We start from the raw sequence: 15,777 nt of genomic DNA, 5'->3' as shown, positions 1-15,777 counted from the left end.
CAGAATTGGCAGTATAATTGTATTCTTTGTAAAGCTTTTTGGTTCCCTATTAGAATTATTTACCGGAAGCAAGCTTTGCCTTCTGCCAATGTGAAGAAATAGTGGTATAGTAGGGATGTCAAATTAAATATGATTTCCATAAATAGAGCAGGTTCTTTTCATACACTTAAATTCATCAAACATGTATTGAGAGCTTGCCATCTTGGTTGCCTCGTCACTGTTCATATATATTTTTAAAGAGTTCCTGCCCTCCAGTACTAAAATAAGCATGCATTTAGGGCTTAGCTTGGGGGTGATTAAGGAAGATCCTTTCCCAAAGCAGTTCTTCTTTTATTTCTATTAGAAAACATTTTCTCAGACTTAGCACACAACTGAAGCCTGTCTTGATTTATCCGAGGCTCTCATCTGTCCACTACTTGTCTGGGCCGATGATGATACATGTATGGGCAGAGGAAGGGCAGAGAAAATTTAAGCAGTTATTGGCTGCGAGTAGAGAAAGTCCAACTATTCACAGTATTACTCTCTGCTTCTTAATATGTTTGAACATCTGTGTAACAAAAATGGGGGAAATACAAATAAAACTGGAAATTAAAAAAGAAGTTAATTTGAAACTGTACTTTTGTAGATTAAGACAAAGTTAGTGGCATAGAGAAATGGTTCAGTGGTTAAGCGCACTGGCTACTCTTCCAGAGGACCTGGGTTCAATTCCCAGCATCCACATGGCAGCTAACTACTGTGTATAACTCCAGGGTCTAACACACTCACTCAGACATACATGCAGGCAAATCATCAATGTACACACACGCACACGCATGCGTACACACACACACACACACACACACACACAGTTAGTTGCTTCTGTCATTGTTGTGGCAAAATACATGGCAAAAGCAGGAGCCTAATGTGACTGGTCTCATTGTGCCTGAAGTTAGGAAGCAGAGAGAGATGAATGTTGGTGCTCAGCTCCCTCCCTCCTTCCTTCCCTCCCTCCCTCCCTCCCTTCCTTCCTTCCTTAAACCTCTTTAAAAATGCCTCAAGGACAAACCCAGAATATGTTTACATGGTGATTCCAAATCCAGCCAAGTTGATAAGATGAACTATGACAGACAGAAAAATTAAGTATGTATGACACCCTAAGTGCTTTGTGACTTCTTTCTTTTGGGTTTGCCATATGGTTTATTTATAAAATGAAGTTATTTTATAAATAGCTGAGAGCGTAGATGATGGCAAAAACAAACAAACAAACAAACAAAAAAAAACCCACTTAGTTTGATTTGTCTTAAAAATGAGAGAATTGGTTGGAGAAACAACTTGTAAAATTTGCTACTGTTAAAAGTAATTTTTTCATGTTGTTGGGGAATAACTGAACTTACCTGTATTCTTGGTCAGGGTAAGAGCAGTGGTGGACAGGTTGTTGAACAGGTCAGTGAGTCATGACCATGGGGCTCAGATTTGTTCACCTGTAACACTTGGTTCATGTTGGCAGCTTGAAAGCTCCTCATAGGATCCCAATGCATAGAAGAAATTGAGAAGCCCTTTGTATATAAACTTGTGCTTGAAATTCAGATATAACTTTTCATCCAGCACCAGTATCTAGATATATGTAATTTTGTTAGCCTTTAAGCTATCTGGATGCTTTTTTTTTTTTTTTTAAATTTTTGGAGCAACAGGCTGATGGAAATGGGTAGTAAGAGGCTTGTTATGTACAGTGACTTGGGTCCTATTCCACAGGTTCCTGTCTTGGGAGCAATTAGTTAGATTCCTTTAACAGATAAGTACACATTTCTTCAAGGGCACCATGTGAAAGAAGAAATGGCTAATAATCTGCCAAATGGCCAGTTTTCTTCCTGGGTGCCTTCTCTCAACAGGATGTGTGTGGTAAACATTCTCTTCATGATTTTTGAGAGAAAAATCCTAGAAAAATTTCATCCTAACCTGCCTCTGGTGGCATAGATCTCAGTAAACCAGCTGCAATAATGATAACAGGGCTTAACCAGTTGGCTGCTTATAAGAGCTGTGTTGCACAGAAGGGATTGGTGTAAGGGAGCAGGGCTGATCATATGTCCTTATGTAGATAGACTAGCAGAGGAAGAAAGGTCTCTGTAGTACTCCTCTCCCTTTACACCTTTGAGGGATATTTCCTTTTTTATTTGTTCTGTGTTTAGACCCTTGAGCACATAGAGGGATCCAGGTTTTATTTTTAAAGGGATACAAAGAACAACAAAGCAATTGATATGCCTGAACTTTGAAGCAAATACCAAAGAATAGAAATACGATGGAAAGCCAGTGTGGTTTTGCATAACAGTGTTTTGTTATATAACAGTGTTTTGTTATAGGTTTCTTAGAGAGATGCCATCATTTAGTAAATAGAACTCATTGAAATAGGAATCCTCACCTGTTCCTTTTGGTCATGTCCTTGCTGAATTTTGAATTCAGCTGTAGAGGTGTAGTGATAGTCATGTAGAGTGATCCATTGATTATTAGTACAAGGGTCACTCAAAATCTGATTTCATACCCTGTGCTCAAATGGCTTCTAAGACAGCATTCTAAAACTTCTAAAACTGCCATGTACCCTGCTAAGGTTAGAACAAGGAATTACTTCATCTCACTCTGTTTTCCTAATCTGATTTTATTATGGTCAATTACAAGTTATAGTGAAGATAGCACTGATTATTTTATGTTTCTTATGATCTTTACCTATTTTTATTTATTTATATTTTTTGAGATATGGTCTATGTGTAGCTCATCATCTCATGTACCTCAAGCTCATTCTATAGCCTAGGCTGGCCTGGGTCTTATTGCAGTTTCATCCTCAGTCTAAGCCTTCTGAATGGTAGAGTGGCATGTGCATACTAACATACCTGCTTCCACTTCTGCCTTTCCTGACAATGGATTCTCTTGCTTTGCAGAATCATAATTCTTTTGTGTGTCACTACCCTCTAATTAAGTAATTGAGGTTGTTATGCATTGATTCAGTCCCTACCATCTTTCCTAATACAGAGTCCTTTAGCTCCTAAACGCCTACTCCATGTGAAGTACACACTTCATATAAAGTTTGACCATACTTCATAGTTTCTAAAGTTTTCAAAAGTTTATTGGCATATTGGTTATGTCAATTAGGACATTACATTCTAAAAAGAATACTTAAGTGAAAAATGATACTTTGATTGTATTAATAGATCCCTCCTATTTGTTTTTAAAAAAGAAAGGTTTTAATTTTAACATAGTAAGACTATACAGTAAGAACAATTATCAGGTAAGAATTACATTTACAATATCCAGCCCTTTGCATTTGGTAAATTTGGAGAAATCCCTCTAGTATCTATCCTATCTCGATGAGTCCAAACTCTATACCTAATTTACCTCCTATCATAACTAAGGAAAACTGTAACTATAACTATCTAGTCTTCAACTCCATCAAAGACCCTGTAAAGATATATTACCTGAGTAAACAGGAAGTGCAGAGCAAGCAACTTCCAAAACTGTAGAAATGATAGAGATATCTGGTTGGCTGGACAGTCACCCAAGGTTTCCCTATAGTGTTGGGTCATCCACTTTCAGTTTACAGGTTTAGAATATCTGGCAGACTTTTCTATGAAGCAGAAATTTTGAAGGACTTTACTGCCTTATCTTGGCAAAGTCTGGCAGTGTTTTTCCTGTGTTCTTCCTTCCTGCTTGTTCAGTTTATACAGCATACTGTCAGCAGTCGAGGCAAGGGTGCTTTCTTGCTCAAATGGCTAGCTTTGCTACAACGAAAGCAAACTTCATATGGAGGTTCTTCAATATCCATCATCCTTTTATGAACTAGATTGGTGCTGTTAGGAACAGACCTGTCTCACTGTCATGAAAAGCTGATGTTGACAAAAGCATTTGAAGATCACCTATCTAAAATATATCTCTGTTTAACCTGTATATGTATATATGTATATCTAACATAACTACAAGTTTGATTATTATTGATGACTAACTACTAACCTGTATTTCTTAATTATATACTACATTTTAAAAATGAGCTGCATAATCACAATACCCCAAACGAGTAGAAACATAAACACAGATTAACATAAATAACTTTAAATTTATATCTATATACCAAGATCCATACCAGTGTACAATATTTGAGATGAGTAGTTTTCTTTTTATACTATATTGCTATATCCCCAGTAAATGATGACAAACATCCATAATCCTCCAAATAACCAAAAATCACCCAGCCTACCTCTTAGGAATCTGGGTGTTGTGTTCTCTAGGCTTCTTTCTGTTGTCTGAGGGAGATGGTATCTTTAGGGGATCCTGAGAAAATTGAGATAATGGTCAAATCCTGGGAAAACTGGTTGTAACATTTGTTATCCAGTTTCATAACTGTTCCCATGCAGAGGGATCAGTTTTATAGTTTTTCTGGGTTTATTTCTTTATGTCTGTAGCCAAGATTTTCAGGGTGTCTCCTCTGATCAAACATGATCTCTATTAACCTTGAAGGAATCCACAGCTTTTCCTTTTCTGTGGAAATAAAAGCATAATATCTTTCCCAATGCAATACATTTTCTGAATTTATTTTAAAGTTAAGGTATTGCTAAAGTATCTAGGTTGGTTTAATTTAGGAGTCCCTTTTACAATCCCATGCATCTCAGCAGCTGTCATTTGTTTTATAGCATTCAAAAACAATTCAACACAACACTATATAGGATCCAGACTCCCAGTGTATTTCCCATCATTACTCAGCTTTTTTTTTATATTACTCTCTCTTTAAAGACTTTATGATTTATAAACTATTTTTCCTACTACTATCTATACCCATTTCTTTTCTTAAGCCTATGCACATTTTTAAACAAACTGTAACCTATTTAGATGATTTGATTTTTTTCAGTCTGAACCTGTCTTTACTGCATGTCTCTAGCCTTTTCTGACCATGTGAGTTAAACCTTAAATTGCTAAGCAGTTTTGAACTGATGGCTGGCTCTACCCTGCTCTGTGTCCTTGAAATTGAGCTTTAAGCTCCATGAACCTGGAAAAGAGCTGCTTTCAACTGGGAGCAACTGTGTTCAACTGCCTCAGCTCTAGGAATCTGGTACCCCACACTGTGATAGGTGTTTTTATTTAGCTTGCTGTTTCTACTTAGCATACCTGCTACTCAAATGCTTGCTGTATGGGAGAACCTCTTAAAGGACGTGTATCTTTTTTTCTTTCTTTTCTTTTCTTTTTCCAGGCTCTCTGTGGCAATTTGTGCCTCGTGTTGGGTGCTAAATGCCACACACCTGCTCCCAAATCATGACAGAGAGACTTATTATTAGTTATGAATACTTGGCCTTATCTTATACTTGTTTCACTAGCTTTTATAAGTTAATTTAGCCTATTTCTCTTCATCTATTTTTTGACTTCGGGCTTTTGGGTTTTTCCAGACATGGTTTCTCTGTGTAGTTTTGTAGACCAGGCTGGCCTTGAACTCATAAAGTTCCACCTACCTCCACCTCCCGAATGTGCCACCACCACCTGGCTCTACTTTCTTTGATTCTGTATGTCTTACTCTGTTTGTCTGTCTGGCAGCTGCCTGGCTAGCTGGCCCTGGGTGTCTTTCTCTCTTTATCCCTCATTCTCTCCTCTTTCTCCTTCTCTTTACAGCCTATATTCCTCCTGCCATTTATTTTCTTTGCCTGCCAGCCCCACCTATTCCTTTCCTACATAGCTATTGGCTGTTCAGCTTTTTATGAGACCAATCAGGTGCCTTAGGCAGGCAGAGTACATCGTTACTTCATGAAACAAATGCAGCATAAACAAATATAACACATTTTTACATAGTTAAATGTAATTAATTGATCAATTAAAATACTAAAATATCTTCAAAGAATATTCTTGTAAAATGAAAATGTTGAAGTGCTGAGCTATAGCCTATAGACAATAGATGTACATTAGTAGAGTTCAATCACAGACACTGTTTTTTTTTTTTTTTTAAATCTAGTTATTTTTGAAATATTGGGTAAAGAAGAAGAATTTCATACTGAATGAACATTTGGTAAAGATTTGTTTCTATCTAAAACTAGTTAAAAAATATTTGTATTTTCTGTAGTGGTTTGCCAGTATGTTAAGAGCTTTGAAACTTAGAGGTGCTAAATGCTAACCTATTCTACTCTCTAGATATTACTTGTCATGAATGGACATATGCAGCACTGGTGTTCATAGTTAGCTGTGTGTCATATGTGATCATATGTGTTATTGTACAATGTGCTCCCTGCAGATGAAATAATCTTCTGCAGATCTATTTATAGTGGAGATCACTTAGAACTGTATAGCCCCCAAGGGACTGAGAAAAGCTTGGGAAATAAAAGATTCCAGAATATATTTTTGTAGAGGGCATCTTCCTTTCTTCGGAAAGATGTGAAGTTATATGTATCAAGCCAAGTGATGCTTATTATTTTAGTTATTTTGAGTAGCTTAGTAATGAATGTAAAAATAAATAAGAGGAGTATATGACTCCTTCTAAGGGGTTGAGATTTTTATTTTAGATATAAGGGAGAGCACAGGCAGAGGCAGAGGCAGAGGCATCTGGGAGAGTGAAGAGTGAACATGACATGCAAACTGGACCAGGACAGGGGAGGAGTGTGAACAAAGTTATGACCAAGAGGAAAAGAGGCCACCAGGCCAGCATAGTAAAATGGCTGAGTTATATAGGAATCAGAAAAGCTGAGAGAGGGAAAACTCAGCCCAGTCCCTGTGCTGGAAAGTTCAGGATAGGAGGGGTCAGGGTATGCCAGCAGGATTTCTCCATAACAGGTAGGAATTGAGGGAAACCAGCAGCCAGAGTTCACTTTGATATGTTAATAGGCACCTCAGCCATTTGTCCCAGTTTGAGACCTAACAAATAATTAAAATTATTTTAGTTACTTAGGTTAATAATGAAAACTTTTTTTTTTTTGTTTTATTAAGACATTTTTTTCACTTTGTAGTGCAGGCTGTCCTGGCTATGACCATGTAGCTCAACCTGCCTTAGTCTCCTCAGTGCAGATATTATAAGCCTAAGACACTGTGCATGACCAAAATAATTTTAATAATTTGTGTGAATTATTTGAATTTTTGTTATTTCAGTTTAATATTTGAAATAATATAAATTGATTTTGTAAATTATTTGAATTATTTGAGTATTTGAGTGAGTAGAACAGAATTGATAAGTGTGGGCGTTCTTCTCAGGACTTAGAAATTAGAGTAAAAAGATAAGCTGAGGGTAGGTTGAGTAGAAATGTCTGAGAAGCAGTTAGCAACAGGAGGGGAGCTGGGCCAGAAGATTGGTTTCTGCAGCATCTCCCTTCAGCACTGACTCTGTCCTCAATAGCTCTGCAGACCCAGAACTGAGTCCTGTGTGTTCTGGGCCCTGCAGCTGCTTGTGCAGGGCTGGTTTCCTGAGGTGCCTGAGCAGCTGGCATGTGGGTGTGGCCCAGGAACTCTGGCCTGGATTCTGTGGCTGTAGGCTTTATTTTTTGTTTGACCTTCTGAGAAGCCATACCATGTTCCTTGGGGCAAGAAACCCTCCTCCTACAACATTGTGTTTCTTATTGCCCTGCTTACTTCAGTCTGGAGGCCTTCACTATAACAAGATGGCTCTATAATGCAGCCCAACAGGAACCAGCACATTGGGCAATGTTATTCTTAACTACCTGTACATGAAGCATGTGAAAGGCCATTCCTCAGTTTTGGGGTGTTATAAGCAACTAACTGAAAATGTTCACTTATACTTTTAAGTAGAGTTAAATGGATATTATGATCTCCTGTTTTGGGCCACCACATATTTGATTTATTTAACAAGATGTTCTCATAATAGCTTTTCTGATCTGCACCAAATCAAAGAAGTAAATTAATTATTCATGATAACAGTTTACATGTTATTATTTTACTTTTTGTGATTACCATAGTCTCAATAATTAATCTTCCAATTATTTAAAATACTTAACATTAACTAGGGATATAATTACAACTTAAAATATATATGGAAAAATTCAAAAACTTTTTATTAGAAAGAAAACCATACAATTCTATAGAGAAAAATTTACATACTAATCATTATTTGTAATTATTTAAGCAAAAGGAGAAAAATAATCCAGAGAAGAAAAGAAATCATTGGTGTTCTGAAAGGTGTACCTTCATTAGCTTAGATATTTTGCTTCTTGGGTTAGTCCAAGTCCAGTATGTGAACATCTTTTATTTATTTATTTTTTTCCTGCAAACCATAAGAGCCAGAAGCAAATCTGGAGACAATTTCCTTCTATTTTTTTTTTTTTAATGACTGAGAAAGCATTGTCTTCAGTTTAAGCATAGCCCCTAAGGGCTGTACTGAGGGACAAGAAGTATCCTCCCGGCCAGTGGAGGGGCTTAGTATCAGTTCCAGTTATCAATCATTGGGATAGGACCTCTCTCCTGAGGGTCTGACATCAGCTCTAGTTAGCAATTTTTGGGGGACTCAAGCTGTTACTACTACTACTACTACTACTACTACTACTACTACTAAAGATTGGGAGGAATTTCATTCAAATCTGGCTATATTGGATTAGACTAGAAAGCAAAGTTCAAGGATGTAGAGTGGTCAGTTTAAAGTGTCCTGTAAGCTGAGTGGCTTCTTTTCATGTAACCCTTTTCTGTTCTGCTTTGGGACACCTCCCAGTCTTTATTCACCAAACCTGCTATAGCGACTTAGTCATATTTTGATGATTTTCAGGCTGTGCTGTAGCAAAGAGGCCAACTTTCCTTCCTTCCTTCCTTCCTTCCTTCCTTCCTTCCTTCCTTCCTTCCTACCTTCCTTCCTTTTTTCTTTCTTTTTTATTCTACATATCCATCCCAGTTCCCTCTCCCTCCCATTCTCCCATGTCCTGCACAGACCCCCCCCCCCCATCCCATCCCCTTTCCACTTCCCAGGGAAGGTGAGGCCTTCCATGAGGAATCATCAAAGTCTGTCTAATCATTTCGGGGTAGGGCCTAGGCCTTCTCCTGTGTCTCTAGACTAAGGGAACATTCCTCCATGGGGAATGGGCTCCTGGAATCCATTCCTGCACTAGGGATACATCCTGGTTCCATTGTCATAGGTACTATAGACTTAGACACATGTTCAAGGGGTCTGGGTCCATCTTATGCTGGTTTCCCATCTATCAGTTTGGGGTCCATGAGCTCCCCCTTGTTGAGGTCAGCTGTTTCCGTGGGTTTCTCCAGCCTGGTCTTGACCCCTTTGTTCACCACTTCTCCCTCAAAGAGGCCAATCTTAAGGTTGGCCGCTGCTTTGTAATAGGCATTTATGGGAATTACAATCTTATGGGAATTACTCACCTTTTGTGAGTGTGAGCTTCATCCTCAAAGCCCAGGTTAAATCCCTGCTAGTTCAGCTATGCAAATATGGCTGTGTAGGGAACAGAAAGGGGAACATCTACAATGTGAGTTGTTATATTGTTGCTTTTCATTCTTGCAGCTCTGGGCTGTCTGTGTTTGAGATCCTTGGGATACAGTCTATTCATTCTGTAGCACTGACCACTCCCATTGGGGGGGTGGAGCGATGGGCGGAGGTGACCTGAGGAAGGAGGTCGGAGGGGGCCAGGAAGGCGCTCTCTCTTTCTGGCATGACTCGGACAGGAGAGGATCGGGTTGAATTTCCTGGTGTTCATCTGTCTAGGTTGTAAGTTATTTCTCCCTGAATAAACATCTATTCGGCCTATTTGTTTATCCTGATCCTTATTTACCTCAATATTCTTGTTTTTTAAAGTGGGATCACAACTGTATCTAAGTCACAGAGTGAGTTCAGATGTAGAGTCCTTAAGGCAATGCCCAGTGAAGTCTCAGCACTGACAGAATGTTATCGGTTATTAATATTTATTTTGACATGACTAAGGGTTAAGCATAATAGAAAACTGAAATATCCCTTGATCAGTATTTCCTTTTTGTTCATTTATTTATATCTTAGGAGGTTGATTTCTTTTTTGAAAACAAACAAACAAACAAAATCGTAGCCTTTTTCCTGAGACAGGTCTTGCTATATAGCTATGGCTCATCCTGGAACTCATTATGTAGACCAGGCTAGCGTTGAACTGTGGTAACCCTCCTACTTTTTCATCTGAGTTTTCCTTTTTCTTCCTTCCCTCCCTTTCTCCCTTCCTCCCTCCTTCCCTCCCTCCCTCCCCCTTCCTCTTCCCTTCCTTCCTCCTTCCTTCCTTCCTTTCTTCTTTTATTAAAAAAAAAAATTTTTTTTTTTTTTTTTTTTTGATACAGTGTGAAACTGTCTCAATAACCCAGGCTGGCTGGAGCCCAGAGTGGTCTCAGATTCATAGCAGTTCCCTTGCCTTAGTTTCCTGAGTCCTTGACTTAGAGGTATTTTCTTTCAATTTTTTTCTTTTCTTTATTTTTCTGCAGTCCTAGAATTTATGTATGTAAAACTAGCCCTCTACCATTGAGATTTTCTTAGCTCTCTTTTAACTTATTTCATCACAGGGTCTTGCTCAGGCCTTGAATTTGCAATATTCTCCTGAGTAGCTAGATGGCAACTGTGTTAACAGACTTAGGTTTTTAAAGATCAATGTAGGGAGGCCTGGTAACTTATTGTATATTTCTTTAGGTACATCCTTTCTGTTTTCCAGTAAAAAAATCTCTTTGAACATATGATGTATGATGTAGGAAATAAAATTCTGGCAGCCCTTCCTCAAAGAACTTTATATAACCTTCATAATTTCATTCCATTACCTTCTGCTAGGATATACTTTAGTATCTAATTCTTTTAAATTTGCTATCAAATTAAGATAAACTTTTATCCATTTTCAGGTTGATTTTTCTTTTGTTTGTATTTTAGGAAATGGTTTCTCATTAGTAGCTTTTTTTTTGTACTTATTGTGGGGATATTATTATGAGTTTGTAACTCAGGTAGCAAGAATAAAAAAGCATTATACACAAGGCTTTGCTGGCCTAGTATGTTTATTTACTTATTTTTTTCATTGTGATACAGAATCCTACTCACTATGTAGGCTAGCTATGCTTGCCTGGAAGTTTCAGTGATCCTGCTGCCTCATCAGTATGCATACCTGACTGCAAGTAATTTTTGCTGTTCTTCTCTAAACCTTTTTCATCTTTGTTTACTTTTGAACTTCCCTTCCCCAGCATTAGAAAGCTGAGTTGCTGACATTTGACAAAGTTAGTGTGACCTGTATGATGCTGGCAGCTGAGGTTTCAGAACAAGTTATACAAAAGTAAGTCCAGCACTTTAGTCATCTTTCAGTGTAGTGACTACCATGATCCTATTGCTAGAGGAGTAATTTAAAAAGTGCTACTTGTTGCATCTTTCTAGGATGAAGTTTTTTTCCCTCCCCCCCTGTCCCCCCCTCCTTGTTCTGGAACTGGCTCTGTAGACTAGGCTGGCCTTGAACTCACAGAGATCCACTTGCCTTTGCCTCCCAAGTGCTGGGATGAAAGGTGTGTGCCACCACTACCCAGATAGGATGCAGTTTTAACATGATCATGTTCTTTACTGCAGGAAGGCTAACATATGTCTAGCTCCTAGTGATTGTCTTAGGACTTGGTGCTGATATTCCTAGAACTGGTAGAAGGAGGCTTGCTGTCTAGAGCCCTTGTCCAGCAGTTCATGGGGCTGGCTGGAGGATGGATAATAAGGGGTTTGTTGTTTGTTGGTTACAGTTGTGTTCAAGCTGTTTTGTAGTTTTTTTTTCTTTTTTGCATAAAGACACTCACTGAAGAAATGTTTGTAATTTTACATATATATATATATTTATATTTATATTTATTTATTTATTTTAAGTTGATATCAGTACAGGTGACTCTGTAGCAAAAATGCAACTCATGATAATCTTTCTTGATATCTCTTTAAGATAAAGTAAGTGTCTACTTTCAGATGATGTGTGCTCTTTGGAATCAAGTGAGTAGATGGGAGATGTTTCCCAGGCTTTAGAGCCCAGATAATTTTCAGGAGTCTGGAGTGCTTTGTTTGCCCATGAGGACTTGCCCTTGTGTGATGTGTCTCATCTCTACCTTAGTAACGTGTGATTTTTCTCACTAGTGCCCACTAGGTGAACACTTGCTGACAGTTTATATTCCAGTCCCTTCTTTTCAGCTGTGCCTGGCATACAGTTAGTAAATCCTTTTTGAATTGTTAAGTTACTTAGCTATGTATATACTGGTATACTTAAGATATTTATAATCAGACAAACTGAAGACAGAGGGTTTCCAAATGCTCTCCTTCCCTTATGACTCTGTGGTAGGGTGTTAGGGCTGTGGAGATGAGTTGGCATGCTTTCCTCAGATTTTTGCTGGCAGAAATGGAAGGCCTTCTTATAGAGTCAATTCCAAGTCACTCAAGGGTGCTTTCTTTTTGTATCATACATTATAAAAACTCAATCACATTAAATTTTAATATGCAGGTTTATTGTGCTTTTTGACCGTGGTAGACAGCAAATGGAAAACAAACAAACAAAAGTAAAAAAGCTGGGCTTTCAAGTGGAGCTGATTAGCAAAATCAGAATCTCTAAGCTAAGGTCTTGTGCTGCATTGATGCTTCAGAGTCTTCAAAAGAACAGATGATTTCATTGTTTTCTCCAAGACTTAGTGTGCACAGGTCAGCTGTTGTCTTCATCTTGGCAGATACAAAGGCAAGGGTAGGTTTTTGGTATTCAGACTGTGCGCTTTGCCATTGCCAGACATCCACCCACTCTGGGTTCAGTGAGAATGAGCATTCTATGAAGCTTTAAGGAAACATACTTGTGAAAATATTTTAAAACCAGTTTAAAAAAAAAAGTTATACACCTCCACAGCATCCATTCCTCTGTTTAACTCTTGTGTTCCTTGATGTAATGTGCTAAGGCTGGTTTCTGACTCACAAAGCTCCTGCTCCAGCTTCCCAAGTGCTGAGATTACAGGTGTATGCCACCATTCCCATGCTTCTGTGTCCTGTTGGAGCAAGCTTTCTGAATGGTTCTCCTGCAGGACGAAGCTTAAGAACCATTGCTGTAGTTAGTATTGACCAGTTTCAGACCTACTGAGAGTACAGTTTGTCTACTTGAAGTCAGATGTTACAATTCACAAAATGACATCTTGCTGTATAGACAAGGTATGATGGGAAACAGCCAGCATTAATGTGGAGACCTTGCTGTGTAGCTGTAGAAGCTGAAAGGTAGATGACTATACAGAAATACCTGATGTCCAATAGGAGGGCTCAGATCCTACTACCACCAATCTAAGATTTAATTAATTATTATATAGCAGGCACTGTTATATATAGTGTGGATTTAAATAACCTAATGCACTTATTTTAAAGCTTTAATGATGAAATAGTAATGTGTCAGTGTAGACTATTTTCTTATCAGGTGATGCTAATAAGAACTTTGAGAGATTTGCCCTTTATAGAGTGGTCTCTTTCATTCAGCACAGGCCGAAAAATATATCCTAGGTTTCAAACATGGTTGGTTTAGGTTTTAAAAATATTTTGCATTTAAGTATCTTAAGAAGGGCATAAAAATTCAGTTTCCCAACTGTTCCATGTCTTCAGGCAAGCTGCTTTGCCCACTTGTACGCACTACATTACTTCCTGAAGGCATCTAAGTTTAGCTTTTGATTCAGACTTTGGTACCTTAACTCAAATTGGAGCTCTAACTAGAGCAGCTGCTGAGGTGTTGCACTTCTGAGGAGGAAGCAGGCATACTTTTGTGTTTAGTCTAATTGTTCCATTTCTTTTCTTTCTCTTTCTCTCTTTTTTTTTCTTTCCTAGTCTTGATGAAACAGATGAAAACAAAGTTTTAGATAAGAGTTCCTTAGACTTTTTTCAATTAGGAGTGTAGAGTTAATGTAAAGTTCATTCCCATTTCTTTGTTTATTTGATAATTTGCAGATAGCTCAAGCAGCATTGCCCCAATTTCAGAGGTCAGATGCAAGGTCCCTTTTCCTGCCCAGCCTGCTGGAAACAAGGTGGCTCATGGACAATTTCTTTTTTTACCAAAAGGTTCTAGCATATGCTCAAATCTATGAGTCAAGTAATAAAGCAGGGACTTGGGCACAGTTATTTTAGCTACTTTAACCCTTTATTTTATATTTAAATATCATCTTGTAAGTAAACAAAATGAAATCTCAGAAGTATTTTAATGATTACATAATCTGTGGATTTGAAATACATTTACTATGGAAACATGGTCAGCAGCCCTGCCACTTTTCTTGACGTTTTACACTGTTGAGGCTTATTTTGGTAGAATGAATATAAAATATGGTGCTTCCCTTATTTGTGCTGTTTCTGATGTTCTTCTGTGATCTCCAAACTTGTTTTGGTTTTTTCCTTATCACTTCATCTCAGTCGTAAACTATTTTGATTTAGACATACCCCAGCTCTGGACTCATGTGCTCACAAGAGCCATAAGCTGGAAGTTGGAGATGACATGTGTATACATTTACATTTTTTTTTTTTTTGTTCTGACAGTATACGAATCTTTTTTCTTCTCTTAAAGCCTCTGCAGTTATTCCCAATGTGATCAGAATAGAGATGAGCCAGTTTTGTCTTTTATTCTTCTCTATTGTTAACTACTTCTTTAGTCAGTTCAATTACTCACATATCTGTGCTTTGTTCAGCTGTTATGTAAACTCTTTGAGAATAGTTAATATGTCCCATACCTGTTAGAAACTTTCTTCTTAGTCCATTTGGATATTCCAAAATTCAGAAAAATTAGTGATGTTTATGCTTTGAAGTTTGGAATTGGGATGAAATGAAAAGTAACTATTATAATCATTGGTCTGAAGTTAGGTAATTATCCTTAGTACTTTTAGAAATACATATTATCAAAAGAGAGAACTTTGAAGATTCTTGAGATCTCATTGACTGTCTTGTATCCCACTATCTCTAGTGTTCAACAGCTCTTGGCCTAGTCAATTAATAAATGCTTAAGGAAGCAAGCTAAACTCAGCTTAGCATTCTTACCCTGAGAAGGAACCTGTTCACTGAGCAATTTAGTACATGAGTGTTAGTGCTATTTTGTGTCTTTACTCGTATAGGAAAAGGCATCCCATATGTAAATATTAGTTCACGTTGGGCATTTAATCAAATAGATATCAGGTATAGAGTTGTTGCTAGGTCAGTGATAGAGCATCTTTTTTTTTTTTTTTCTTTTTACAGACTGAGATGAAATAGTTTTCTCTCTTTTTCCTTGAGGGTTATGGAGGGGGAGGGTGGAAGAGAAGAGACCCCTCAGAAATCTGCACACTTGGTCTGAACAGATTCACACAGCTAGAGTCAATACCAGCTGCTTTACCAACCCTGGCAGATGTCTGCAGAAAGTATTCTTAATGGAAATCTTAATGTATCTTAAAGTGTATCACAGAAGGTTGGTGGTTTTTAAGAGTTGAAGTGAATGAAAAAGAAACCTTAGTGATTCTTATGTAAAACCACCACAATAAGGTATTTGGAAAGAAAAATAAATCATAACTTTTTTGTTTGCTAATTTGTTAAATACAGTTTGTGGGAGATCATGTGACAAAAACATGTTTTTCCATAGAGGCATAGAAACAAATAACAATAGCCAGTTGTAATAAGTAATTTGAACTAAACACACTTCTATCCACTACACCTGGGAGGAGTATGAAAACACATTCCAATAATAATTCCATATTTTTGACAAGACTGGGGTCTCAAGGCTTTTGTCTTGCTTTCTTGGAGTTTTCTCACAAATACTCAGAATTCCTTACCTGACTCCATTCTTGGACTATGTTCCAACAATATGTAATTTTGGTTAAAAGTATTTTTACTGGAGCTACCCCCATGTTGCCCAAGCA

The 15,777-nt window shown here is 37.8% G+C and overlaps 1 protein-coding gene across 1 annotated transcript in view; it reads left to right on the top strand.

Moving 5' to 3' along the window:
• The window catches only part of Dip2c (disco interacting protein 2 homolog C), a 380,164-nt gene that overhangs the window by 41,536 nt on the left and 322,851 nt on the right, over nucleotides 1-15,777 (top strand). The window lies entirely within an intron of this gene.

Source organism: Phodopus roborovskii, unplaced genomic scaffold, assembly GCF_943737965.1.
Source record: "Phodopus roborovskii unplaced genomic scaffold, PHOROB, whole genome shotgun sequence".
NCBI lineage: Eukaryota > Metazoa > Chordata > Mammalia > Rodentia > Cricetidae > Phodopus > Phodopus roborovskii.
The sequence above is the reverse complement of the archived record's forward strand: the minus strand, read 5'-3'. Positions and strand labels throughout refer to the sequence as shown.